This window comes from Macaca nemestrina, chromosome 1, assembly GCF_043159975.1.
Source record: "Macaca nemestrina isolate mMacNem1 chromosome 1, mMacNem.hap1, whole genome shotgun sequence".
Taxonomy (NCBI): Eukaryota; Metazoa; Chordata; class Mammalia; order Primates; family Cercopithecidae; genus Macaca; species Macaca nemestrina.
The window spans coordinates 8,525,399-8,538,906 of NC_092125.1; the positions used below are offsets into that span (position 1 = coordinate 8,525,399).

At 44.7% G+C, this 13,508-nt stretch overlaps 1 pseudogene; it reads left to right on the forward strand.

Moving 5' to 3' along the window:
* Nucleotides 1-1,112: 1,112 nt before the first annotated feature.
* Nucleotides 1,113-1,660, forward strand: LOC105474790 (small ribosomal subunit protein uS17-like; annotated as a pseudogene).
* Nucleotides 1,661-13,508: the final 11,848 nt, after the last annotated feature.

Consider the following 13,508-nt stretch of genomic DNA (forward strand, 5'->3'; position numbering starts at 1 on the left):
GAGCTAGGAAAGGAGATGCGCCATCTGAAAAAGAATTTTAGACTGGGCGCAGTGGCTCACGCCCGTAATCCCAGCACTTTGGGAGGCTGAGGGGGGCGGATCACCTGAGGTCAGGAGTTTGAGACCAGCCTGATCAACATGGTGAAACCCCTTCTCTAACAAAAATAGAAAAAAATTAGCCAGATGTGGTGGTGGGTGCCGTTAATCCCAGGTACTCAGGAGACTGAGGCAGGAGAATCGGTTGAACCCAGGAGACAGAGGTTGTAGTGAGCTGAGATCACTACACTCTAGCCTGGGTGACAGAGTGAGACTCTGTCTCAAAAAAAAAAAAAAATTAATTATTTATTTGCTTTGTAATTTTAGATTCAGGGGGTACATGTGTAGGTTTATTACATGAATCTATAGCTTGATGTTGAAGTCTGTGCTTCTAATGATCCAGTCTTCCAAGTGGTAAATATAGTACCTGATAGGTGGTTCACAAAATAATTTTACATATGACATACCAAGTTGAAAACTTAAGACCCAAACTCCAGTTGGTAGGTGGGAACCAAAACTAATTCTTAGTTACTTTTCCCATGTTCATTCCCATCCTCCTCCAAGATGTATACTAATGATAATAGCTAGCATTTATTGAGTACATATTATGTCTCAGACTACACAACTAGTGTCACCTACATCTTTTCACTTAATCCTCACAATATCCTTCAGGAGAAGACTCTGTTACTATCCTTACTTCAGAGATAAGGAAAATAGTATTAGGATGGCTAGGTAACTTGCAAAAAGTTAATACCTAGTAAGAACAGGCAGAGCCGAAAATCAAAATCAAACTCTCTTAACCTCCAAAATCTACTGCCTCACAGAAGACAATGAAGAAAGAAATGTGTGTTAGTCCATTTTCACGTGGCTGATACAGGCATACCCGAGACTGGGTAATTTATAAAGAAAAAGAGGTTTAATGGACTCACAGTTCCACGTGGCCGGGGAGGCCTCACAGTCATGGCGGAAGGCAAAAGGCACATCTTACATGGCGGCAGACAAGAGAGAATGAGAGCCAAGTGAAAGGACTTTCCTGTTTTAAAACCATCAGACCCTTTTTTCAGGTGGCCAGGAAGATGGCAGACATTCAGACAGTGGGTGCCTACTAAAAGCTGCCAACCATCTTTCAAAACAAGAAGAGGGACCCTGCTGGCAGAAACTAGCCAGGAGAAGCCCCCGTGGTACTATAAGAACATTGGTCTGGGCTTCAAGAGGCTATTGAGGGCACCTACATTGACAAGAAATGCCCCTTCACTGGGAATGTCTCCATTCGAGGGCAGGTCTTCTCTGGTGTGGTGACCAAGATGAAGATGCAGAGGATCATTGTCATCTGCCGAGACTGCACTGCATCTGCAAGTACAACCGCTTTGAGAAGGGCCACAAGAACATGTCCGTACAGCTGTTCCCCTGCTTCAGGGATGTCCAGATCAGTGACATCGTCACAGTGGGTGAGTGCCAGCCCCTGAGCAAGATGGTGTGCTTCAATGTGCTCAAGGTCACCAAGGTCGCCAGCACCAAGAAGCTGTTCAGGAGCTCTGATGCTGGACGTCAGCCTGCTCCCCACGATGAAATAAAGTTATTTTCTGATTCCCGGGCCAAAAAAAAAAAAAATCAGATCTCATGAGACTTACTCACTACCACGAGAACAGTATGGGGGAAACCGCCCCCATGATTCAATTATCTCCCACTGGGGCCCTCCTATAACACGAGGGTATTAGGTGAGCTATAATTCAAGATGAGATTTGGGTGGGGACACAGCCAAACCATATCAAAGTGATACACTGTTTAATTTAATCCTTTGTAGTAACAGATCACCTGTTTAGAATGAATGCATTAGAGCAGCAGAATCTTTTACCTCCAGTCATTAAGAATTCAGACAGAGATGGCTGTGTTTATAGCTACTGGAGACTTAATGAGGGAGAGAGTCCAGCAAACTGAATCTTTGGGGAAATCTGGCATCTTCGAGGCAATCTGTAAGACAGAGAAAGTTCATTAATAAGCCACATATGGCCACCCTTGCCACATCAGGGAGGCACATGTGTGGTACAGGCGGCTGTGATAGCAGCCGTGGGGCCTGGAGAATTCCAGTCCCAGGTTTTATGAGGAGTTGGTGGAGATTTGGAGCAAGCACACAGTAGCAAGCAGTCCTCTTGGGACAGCCCCACCCTTTTGCGTCGTTGTTGTATTTTTCAGTCTGTCTTGTAAAACTGCCTATATCTCTGCCTTTCAGTCCCAGGGAAATAACAGCACTATTTAATAAAGCATCCAATCACCATAAGCTGTAAGAATCATTCTCATATCCAAAGAGGCATGCAGACTTAGAATGACACGCAGAAGTGGTGCTGGGGAATGGGGGCAGGGTCGGGGGAAGTAGATACGAATGTTGAGTTAGAACTCAGCAGAATCCCTTACCACTCATTAACTATCTAAACCTAGCAAGCGGCCAGTGCGGTGGCTCACACCTGTCATCCCAGCACTTTGGGAGGCCAAGGCAGGCAGATCGCCTGAGGTCAGGAGTTCAAGACCAGCTTGGCCAACATGGTGAAACCCTGTCTCTATTAAAAATACAAACATTTGGATGTGGTGGCTTGTGCCTGTAATCCCAGCTACTCGGGAGGCTGAGGTAAGAGAATCGCTTGAGCCTGGTAGGTGGAGTTTACAGTGAGCCAAGATCGCGCCACTGCACTCCAGCCTGGGCGACAGAGCAAGACTCTGTTTCATAAAAAACAAAACAAACAAACAAAAAAAACAAACAACCAAACTAACTAAACCTAAGCAAATCTGGGTTTCACCACTCTGAGTTTCTGAGTTTTTCCTCCAATGGAAACTTTTCTCTTAGTCCTTTAACATGCCTCAAAATTTGCCGCCTTAAAGAATAAAATATAAACAGGGTGCCTTTTTTTTGTCAAAAGCACCTGTCATGGGACCAGGTGTGGTGACTCTCACCTGTAATCCTAGCACTTTGGGAGGCCAAGTCAGGTGGATCACTTTAGGTCGAGAGCTTGAGACCAGCCTGGCCAACATGGTGAAAGCCCATCTCTACTAAAAATACAAAATTTAGCCAGGCATGATGGTGGGTGCCTGTAATCCCAGCGACTCAGGAGGCTGAGGCAGGAGAATCACTTGAACCCGGGAGGCAGAGGCTGCAGTGAGCCAAGATCGTGCCATTGCACTCCAGCCTGGGCAACAGAGTGAGATTCCGTCTCAAAAAAAAAAAGAAGAAGAAGGCCGGGCACGGTGGCTCACGCCTATAATCCCAGCACTTTGGGAGGCTGAGACGGGTGGATCACGAGGTCAGGAGATCGAGACCATCCTGGCTAACACGGTGAAACCCCGTCTCTACTAAAAAATACAAAAAACTAGCCGGGCATGGTGGCGGTGCCTGTAGTCCCAGCTACTCGGGAGGCTGAGGCAGGAGAATGGCGGGAACCCGGGAGGCGGAGCTTGCAGTGAGCTGAGATCCGGCCACGCACTCCAGCCTGGGCGGCAGAGCAAGACTCCGTCTCAAAAAAAAAAAAAAAAAAAGAAGAAGAAGAAGAAATCCTCACCCCCAGTACCCAGAATATGACCATATTGGGGGATTTGGTCTTTAAAGAGGTAATGAGGTTACAATGAGGTCACTAGGGTTCTAATCCAATATGACTGATGTCTTTACATGAAAAGGAGATTAGAACACCGGCAGATACAGAAGAAAAGACCATGTGAGGACACAGGGAGCAGATGGCCATCTCCAAGCCCAGGAGAGAGGCCTCCGAAGGAACCAACCGTGCTGACACCGTTAGCTCGGATTTTAGCCTCCAGAACTGTGAAAAAGTACATTTCTGTTGCTGAAGCCACTCAGCTGTGGTATTTTGTTATGGCAGCCCCAGCAAACTAATACAACTAATACAACAACTCACCAAACTAAGATAAAACTTATACAACACCAAATTTAAAAATTGGTGCTTAAAGCCGAGTACAGTGGCTCATACCCAGCACTTTGGGAAGCCGAGGCAGGTGGATCACGAGGTCAGGAGTTCAAGACCAGCCTGGCCAACATACTAAAACTGCATCTCTACTAAAAATACAAAAATTAGCCGGGAGTGGTGGCGGACACCTGTAATCCCAGCTACTCAGGAGGTTGAGGCAGGAGAATTGTTTGACCTGGGAGGCGGAGGTAGCAGTGAGCCGAGATCATGCCACTGCACTCCAGCCTGGGAGACAGAGCAAGACTATGTCTCAAAAAACGAAAAGAAATTGATGCTTAACCAGGGATGCTTGCTCAAAAAGGCATGGAGCAAAATTGACAAGAGCAACAACTCCTCAGTCTGTTGCAAGGTGCCAAGTAATGTGCTGAGCACTCAGCGTGGATTGAATCATTTCACCCTCATAGTAAATCCTACAGACAGTATTGTTATTCTCATTTTATAAATGAGAAAACAGAGAATCAAAGAGCTTGTGGCACTTGCTTGGAAACACACAGCTGGCCGGGCGCGGTGGCTCAAGCCTGTAATCCCAGCACTTTGGGAGGCCGAGACGGGTGGATCACGAGGTCAGGAGATCGAGACCATCCTGGTGAACATGGTGAAACCCCGTCTCTACTAAAAAATACAAAAAACTAGCCGGGCGAGGTGGCGGCGCCTGTAGTCCCAGCTACAGGTGAGGCTGAGGCAGGAGAATGGCGTGAACCCGGGAGGCGGAGCTTGCAGTGAGCTGAGATCCGGCCACTGCAACTCCAGCCCGGGAGACAGAGCGAGACTCCGTCTCAAAAAAAAAAAAAAAAAAAAAAAAAAAAAAAAAAAAGAAACACACAGCTAATCAGTGGCAGAGCTGAGATTGAAATCCATAAGCTGGGGCTGGCCGCAGTGGCTCATGTCTACAATCCCAGCACTTTGGGAGGCCGAGGCGGGTGGATCACCTGAGGTCAGGAGTTCAAGACCAGCCTGGCCAACATGGTGAAACCCCGTCTCTACTAAAAATACAAAACATTAGCTGGGCATGGTGGTGGGTGCCTGTAATCACAACTACTCGGGAGGCTGAGGAAGGAGAGTAGCTTGAACCTGGGAGGCAGAGGTTGCAGTGAGCTGAGATTGTGCCATTGCACTCCAACCTGGGCAACAAGAGCAAAGCTCCAGCTCAAACAAGCAAAAAACAACAACAAAGAAATCCACAGACTGTGCTCCTAATCCTTAGGAGATTCTATGGATTCTTCAAGAAAAGGGATGCAACCTTTGCAAAAGGACAGTCTACCCCCAGTGCTTCTCTTCCTTCTTACTCTTCATTTCTTACCTTTTCAACTTGCTTTTTCATCTTCCCACATTACTAAAACTGCTCTGTCATGGGTCACATGTAACCTCTGAATTCCAAAACATTGAATAGGTCAATTGGCATTTGGTGTCCATTCTTTCCCCTTCTACATCCCCCTAAATCAGTATTTCAAGGGATGAAAGGATACAAACTGGAATTTCCAGGATCCTTTATCATTAAAGTTCTAGGTACAGTTTAGGAAATTCTGCCTCTGATTTTTTGTCTTTATCTTATTTGTTGGGTTTACTTTTTCCTTCCAACCCTTAAATGTTATCACCCAAGTCTCTGGCTTCAATTCCCTTCTTTTTTCCCACATGTTGTCTTTTTTTTTTTTTTTTTTTGAGACGGAGTCTCGCGCTGTGTCGCCCAGGCTGGAGTGCAGTGGCGCGATCTCGGCTCACTGCAAGCTCCGTCTCCCGGGTTCATGCCATTCTCCTGCCTCAGCCTCCGAGTAGCTGGGACTACAGGCGCCCGCCACCACGCCCGGCTAGTTTTTTGTATTTTTAGTAGAGACAGGGTTTCACCATGTTAGCCAGGATGGTCTCGATCTCCTGACCTCGTAATCCACCCGCCTCGGCCTCCCAAAGTGCTGGGATTACAGGCTTGAGCCACCGCGCCCGGCCCATGTTGTCTTTCTTGAGTTCATCTCCCAGGATATCATGCACAAATTTTAAGTAGGTAGCTCTCAGTGTCACCCAAGCCCCTGACTCACATGTGTTATATCTGCTGGGACCTCTTCTGTCTGCCCTGCTGTCACCTGAGACCCAGCAGAACTCCACACCTACCTCCGCCCACTCCATCTCGACCCTCTCGCCAATGCTGCTCTTCCCGTCTTCTCCCATTTCTCCCGTTTCCAGTACCACCATTCAGTCCCATCGCGGGCACCCAAGGTCTTCTGGGTCCCATTTCTTTTATTTCCTCTATCCAAACCATGCCACAGATCTCCTTTATTTCTCCCCTTTTCCAATTCTACTCTTCTATTGACACAGCCTAGGTTCTTACTGATTTACCTAGGAATCTAATGTGTTATCCTTTCTCTATAATTTCTTTTTTTAAAAAATTCATCTAACAAACTTTTCTGGCATACCCATCATATACAAGGCACTGGAGAAGCAAACATAAAACATATAAGGTCATTGTCTAAAAGTGTTCATATTGGAGTATGGGAGACAGGCACGTGCATCTATGTGAAATACCCGTGGACATGTGTATATTTAACTGCAATAGGAAATAAATTGACGTAACAGTGATCTGAGCAAACTGCCTTGGGACAAACTAGAGAGGAGGAATCAATTCAGTCTTTGATGACAGAAAGGGATTAACAGAGGAAATGATATTTGAACAGGGCGTTGTTGAATGAAGAGGATTTAGACAGGTGAAAAATTGGAAGGAGGGCATCCCTAGGCTGAGAGGAGAGGATGAGGACAGGGCGGAAGCCGTGTGTGTGCCCGTTTGAGAGGAGGTCAAATTGTTTGGAGGAGCTAGAGAACAGATGTGTGTGTGCGGTCAGGACGTGTCAGGAAAGAAGGCTGGCAAAGTGAATTAGAGTAATGTTGAGAAGAGCTCTGACTATAATGTTACAGAAATTTATACCTTGTCTTGTAGGCAATGAGGTATTCATTCAAAATTTTAAGCCACGGCCATGACATTTTTATATTTGTTTTTTGAACAACCTGTCAGAAAGCTTTGTGGAGAATAAACGAGAGCTATGGTTTTCTACCTGCATTCCAACAATTCCGAATAGAGTCATGGACACCAACAATTAGATATAAATTTAAGTCGTGTATGTGACTGTGCATTTATCTGAAGAAAGAGTCTGGGCTGACACTGTCCAACAAAAATATAATGTGAGCCACACACGTAGTTTAAAACTTTCTGGTAGCTACTTAAAAAATAAAAGGAAACAGCTGGGCGTGGTGGCTCATGCCTATAATCCCAACACTTTGGGAGGCCAAGGTGGGTGAATCACTTCAGGCTAGGAGTTCTAGACGAGCCTGACCAACATGGTGAAACCCCATCTCTACTAAAAATACAAAAATTACCCAGGCATGGTGGCGGGCGCCTATAGTCCCAGCTACTCTGGAGGCCGAGGCAGGAGAATCGCTTGAACCCAGGAGGCAGACGATACAGTGAGCAGAGATTGTGCCACTGCACTCCAGCCTGGGCAACAGAGTAAGACTCTGTCTCAAAAAAGAAAAAAAAGGAAGCAGATGAAATAAATTTTAATAATATTTAAATAATTTCTTTAACCCAATATATTCAAAACATTATCATTTCAACATGCAATCAACATTTTAAAAATTAATAGATGCATTTTACATTCTCTTTTTATCCCCTCGTATGTGGTCTTTGAAATCAGCTGTGCGTCTTACGCTTACAGCACATCTCAATTTGGACCCGCCACAATTCAAGTGCCCTAGAGCCACGTGTGGCTAGTGGCTAACATATTGGACAGTGCAGGTCTATACATTTTGTTTGTTTGTAGAAATGGGGTCTCCCTATGTTGCTCAGGCTGGTCACAGACTCCTGGGTTCAACCTATCTTCCCACCTTGGCGTCCCAAATTGCTGGGACCTACAGGTGACAGCAACCACGCTCAGCCGAGGTCTATACATTTTTTTTTTTTTTTTGATGGAGTTTTCACTCTTATTGTCCAGGCTGGAGTGCAGTGGTGTAATCTCAGCTCACTGCAACCTCCGCCTTCTGGGTTCAAGCAATTCTCCTGCCTCAGTCTCCTGAGTAACTGGGATTGCAGGCGCGCCACCATGCCTGGCTAATTTTTTGTATTTTTAGTAGAGACAGGGTTTTGTGATGTTGGCCAGGCTGGTCAGGAACTCCTGACCTCAGGTGATCTGCCCACCTCGGCCTCCTAAGGTGCTGGGATTACAGGAGTGAGCCACCACGCCGCACCGAGGTCTATAGATTTTAAAAGATTCTCAAACGGGTTCATGGTCCACCAAAAGATAAAGAACTACTGAAACAAGGGAGAGACGCTTATCTGCTACCTCATCCTTCTGTTCTCCAACCAAAGAGCCTCCTGGAGGTCTTCCGGCTTGCTTGGGCCTCTCTCCATTGGTTGCTTCTGATGCCACCCAGTACTGGGATTGGCCCTCGAGCAGGCTGGAGCCTCCTGTGCCTAATACTTACCCTCAGCCCTGTCAGCTTCATACTAACAGGATAAGAACAACTGCAAGAGGGTGCTTCATTTCCTAAGTCCCCCCAGGACTAAGCACGGGTTCAACTGTAGTATCTGCTCGGGGCCTGTTCTGAGGGATGCTAAACAGTTCCCAACTTCATTGCTTTCCCTCAGACTACTCTGTCTCTCGCAGCTCTGATCATTTTTTTCTCTTTAGAAAGAAAAACATCTTTTTGCATGTTCATGCATTATTCCAGGTCTGTTGTTTGTGGCTAGGGTGACTGTCTCTCAGGCCAGGTTTACGCCTGTTGTCCCAGCATAATTATTAATGGTGCCTCCTTTCACAATCAAAAGTGTTCTGGTTTGGAAGACAAATGAAGATCTATTTTGAAACTCAAAAGCTGGGCTCTGAATAAATTCTTTCTCTCCTCTTCCTGTTGTTACAACTCTACCCGAAAGCAGGGGTGGCTCTTACGGAATGAGTGTGAGAAAGAGAGCACGCTGACTACATGTTCAAAATATTCCCTTATCCCCCAAAACCAGAACGTTGCCTTATGATAATTCACAAATATCCATTATATGAAACCAAGAGCCCACTCTATACTTAATGGGGGAAACACTATTTAGTGGTCATGAGTCATTACGGTTAAACCGGGAGGAAAACAGCCAAAGCTGCTTACTAATGTCACAGTCCTAAGAAGACGTGAAAGTCCTCATAGCCAGTAGGATCAGGATCAGTATTTGATTAGATAAGGGCTGATTAAAGCAGGGAAATTGTATCAATCTATATATATATATGTATAAAATAATCTATACGTATTCTATATATAATCTAGGACACATATAAAAATCTAATCAACTATAAATCAGTGGCTAAGTGTTATTCAGGATGCAACACTATTACCTTATACTAAGTAACAAAACACATTTCACTTAAGTTAAATTCATTCAAGTTTTTTTTTTTTTTTTTTTGAGATGGAGTTTTGCTCTTGTCACCCAGGCTGGGTGCAATGGCATGATCTCGGCGCACTGCAACCTCCGCCTCCCAGGTTCAAGTGATTCTCCTGCCTCAGCCTCCTGAGTAGCTGGGATTACAAGCATGTGCCACCACGCCCGAATAATTTTTTGTATTTTTAGTAGAGACAGGGTTTCACCATGTTGGCCTGGCTGGTCTCGAACTCCTGACCTCAGGCGATCCACCCACCTTGGCGTTCCAAAGTGCTGGGATGACAGGCGTGAGACACTGCACCTGGCCAGATTCATTCAATGTTTTACTAACTATTACTTAAAATCTACTTTACTTTAATAAATTACTTTTATTAAATTAAAATGTTAAATGCTATAATTAAAGTAATAAATAGAAGAAAATATAGGCCCAAATTGACTTCAACCCTGGATGAGAAATTCATTGCAAATAGTAAAATAATAAAATAAACAACAAAGAAAAATATTGATATATTGACAACATATGCTTTAAAACCTGAATGCTATCTTTTCATTTCAGCATAGGTAAATGCATAGAGAAGCAATATGCTGGGAAAATATAATACATGTGGCAAAAGGTTAATATGATGATATAAAGAGCTGTTGCATGGCCAGGAGTGGTGGCTCACGCCTGTAATCCCAGCACTTGGGGAGGCCAAGGTGGGCGGATTGCTTAAGCCCAGGAGTTTGAGACTAGCCTGGCAACATAATGAGACCTTGTCTCTACAAAACATAAAAATATTAGCTGGACATGGGGGCATGCACCTAGAGCCTCAGCTACTCAGAGTCTGAGTGGGAGGACTGCTTGAACCCAGGAGCTCTGGGCTGCAGTGAGCCATGATCGCACCACTGCTCTCTAGCCTGGGCGATAGAGCGAGACTCTGTCTCAGAAAAAAAGAGCCGCTGCATAGAGTCGGGAAAAATACTAAGATCTTAAAAGTTAAAGGAGTAGAGCACACACAAATAAACAGTAAGTAAACAGTTTGCAGAACAGCAAACAGATGGCTAAGATAAACTTTGCAGAAAATGCTCCAAGGATGTGGATGCACACAGCTCACTTGAGGCAGCTTGCCCAGGGTCTTCCCTTGGGGTGTCAGAGTGTGCGTCTGAACCTCAGCATCCACACTGTCACTCCTGCAGGATGGAAGAGTGGATGGCAAGAGGAATCCATAAGCAAATCTACTGGTAAAACACAACCACTGTTTCTCTTTTAAACACACACCCGTAATTGTCACGTCACTCTCATTAAAACAACTATGACAAACACAACAACAAACCCTAACTTGGGCGAATGAGGAAACCTTCCATTTCAACGAACGATACTAGTGGGCGTCTCATACATGATGGGATGGCAATGTGGGAAAATACATTTTCAAGCAATTTGAATCTGTGTGTGAATAGCCTTTAATCACGCTATGCACTATACAGACATCCCTCGAGTTTATTACACATTTCTGAAAACCCACTCAAAAGCCAGACATATGAAGACTGACCCCTCGGAAAATAAATATTAAGGGCAATTGTTCTTAAATTTTAAAGTGGCTAAGGTCCCTCTGAGAGTTGTTTAAATACCATTTCTGGTTCCAATCCTTATCCCTGTTGAGGCAGAGGAATTTACATTCTTGGAAAGCACCCCAGGTAATCCTGAGGCAGACAGGCTACAGGGCACCATGCTAATAAATAGTTCTGAGAGGACGTTTCTATTACCATGTAGCTAAAATCATGTAACATTCCTAAATTATACCTCACTTTTTAGGTACATTTTTTACAGTATATTTTCGAGATTTCACGCATCTCCTGATTTTAGTTTTTATTATTAAGCACATAGTCAAAGAACTGAAATATCGTAAAGATCAGAATGAGGTGTAAAAAATGCTGGTAGACATAATGCTTAAGGAATAATTGGTTAATTTGTGTCTTAGGGACTCCACCTGGCACTTTGGCTGTGTCTAATAATTTCTTTTATCTACCTTTTTTTCTTTTTTCACCTAGAATATATCTTTTGTGTGAGAATGATTTTCTTTCATCTAAACCTGTTATATTGTGAGATTATTTTATTTGGAGGAAATCCCAAAAGATTGCAAACTTTAGGTTAGCCAGTCCTGTGTAGATTGTAATACGATGTAATATGTTTAACATCATAAGAGTTTTGCGTGGTTTGTGGGTTATATCTCCAGTTTCATCAACAGTTGAGCAGACGGCTTGAGGTGCTCCATGACAGCATTTGACCTTGAAATTCAGCAGACGTCTGCATTGTCACAGTTCTTTTTTTTTTATTTCTTATTTTTTATTTTATTTTTTTGAGATAGAGATTTGCTTTTGTTGCCCAGGCTGGAGTGCAATGGCACGATCTAGGCTCACCACAACCTCCGCCTCCTGGGTTCAAGAGATTCTCCGGCCCCAGCCTCCCAAGTAGGTGCGGTCACAGGCATGTGCCACCACCCCCGGCTAATTTTGTGTTTTTTAGTAAAGACAGGGTTTCTCCATGTTGGCCAGGCTGGTCTCAAACTCCTGACCTCAGGTGATCCGCCTGCCTTGGCCTTTGAAAGTACTGAGATTACAGGTGTGAGCCACCGCACCTGGCCCACAGTTCTTATATCATGTCTTACATCATATTGAGTCTCACAACAACACTTTATAGGTGAAGAAACTGAGCCTTGTTCAACCAGTAAATTGAAGAACAGCAGCATATTTTGTAAAAGAAATGCATTCCAAGGCCGGGTGCGGTGGCTCACGCCTGTAATCCCAGCACTTTGGAAGGCTGAGGCAGGCAGATCATGAGGTCAGGAGTTTGAGACCAGCCTGATCAACATAGTGAAACCCCGTCTCTACTAAAAATACAAAAATTAGCCTGGTGTGGTGGAGAGTGCCTATAATCCCAGCTACTCAGTAGACTGAGTAAGGAGAATCGCTTGAACTTGGGAGGCGGAAGTTGCAGTGAGCTGAGCCACTGCACTCCAGCCTGGGCAACAGAGTGAGACTCCGTCTCAAAAAAAAAAAAAAGAAGCATCCCTATCTGAGCAGAGGCAAGCTAGTTAAAGAAACAACTAGTGGATCTAAGGTTTCTGTATGACTCAAAGATGAAGGTATGGGATCAGATATGAGTGAGTGGGTGGGGCATGGTGGCTCATGCCTGTAATCCCAGCACTTTGAGAGGCTGAGTTGAGAGAATCACTTGAGCCCAGGAGTTGAAGAGCAGTTTGGGCAACATGGCAAAACCCATCTCTACTAAAAATACGAAAAGGCTTGGTGGTGCATCCCTATAGACTCAGCTACTCTGGGGGCTGACGTGGGAGAATCACCTGACCCCAGGAAGTTGAGGCATGATCCTGCCACTGCACTCCAATGGACATGAGACCTTGTCTCAAAAAAAAAAAAAAAAAAAGAAAGAAAAAAAAGAAGAGAGATGAGTGAGTGAAGGGAGCTCATTGGATTGGAAAAGGCCTTGGGAAAAGCCAGGGAGATACGGTGACAGAATATCAGTTACCGCTTGTTACAGGTCAAATTATGTTCCCCCGGACGTGTTGAGGTTCTAACCCCTGGGTTCTGTGCATGTGAACTTATTTAGAAATAGGGTCTTTGCAGATGTAATCAGGTTAAAATGAGGTCAGTAGAGTGAACCCTAATCTAATAAGATTGGCGTCCTTGTAAGAAGAGGAGGAGACAGAAACACACAGAGAGGAGAATGCCATGTGACCACAGAGACAGAGATGGAAATGCTGCAGCTGCAAGACAAGGATGCCAAGGATTGGCAGCCACCACCCAAAGCCAGGAGGAGGCAAGGGAAGGTTCCCCTAAGATTTCAGAGGGAGCACTGCCCCACCAACCCCTTGATTATGAGCTTCTAGCCTCTGGAACTCTGTGAGAAGAAATTTCTGTTGTTCTAAGACACTCTGTTTGTGATATGTATTTTGTCATGTCAGTGCCAGGAAATTCATATACTAAAGAAAGTAAAATAGGCCAAAGGAAGCTAGATCATGAAACCTGTCCCTGGAACTGTCTTAGTGTGGCTGGTATTCAACATCTGATGGCAGCTGGTAGACATAACATTTAGGAAATAACTCATT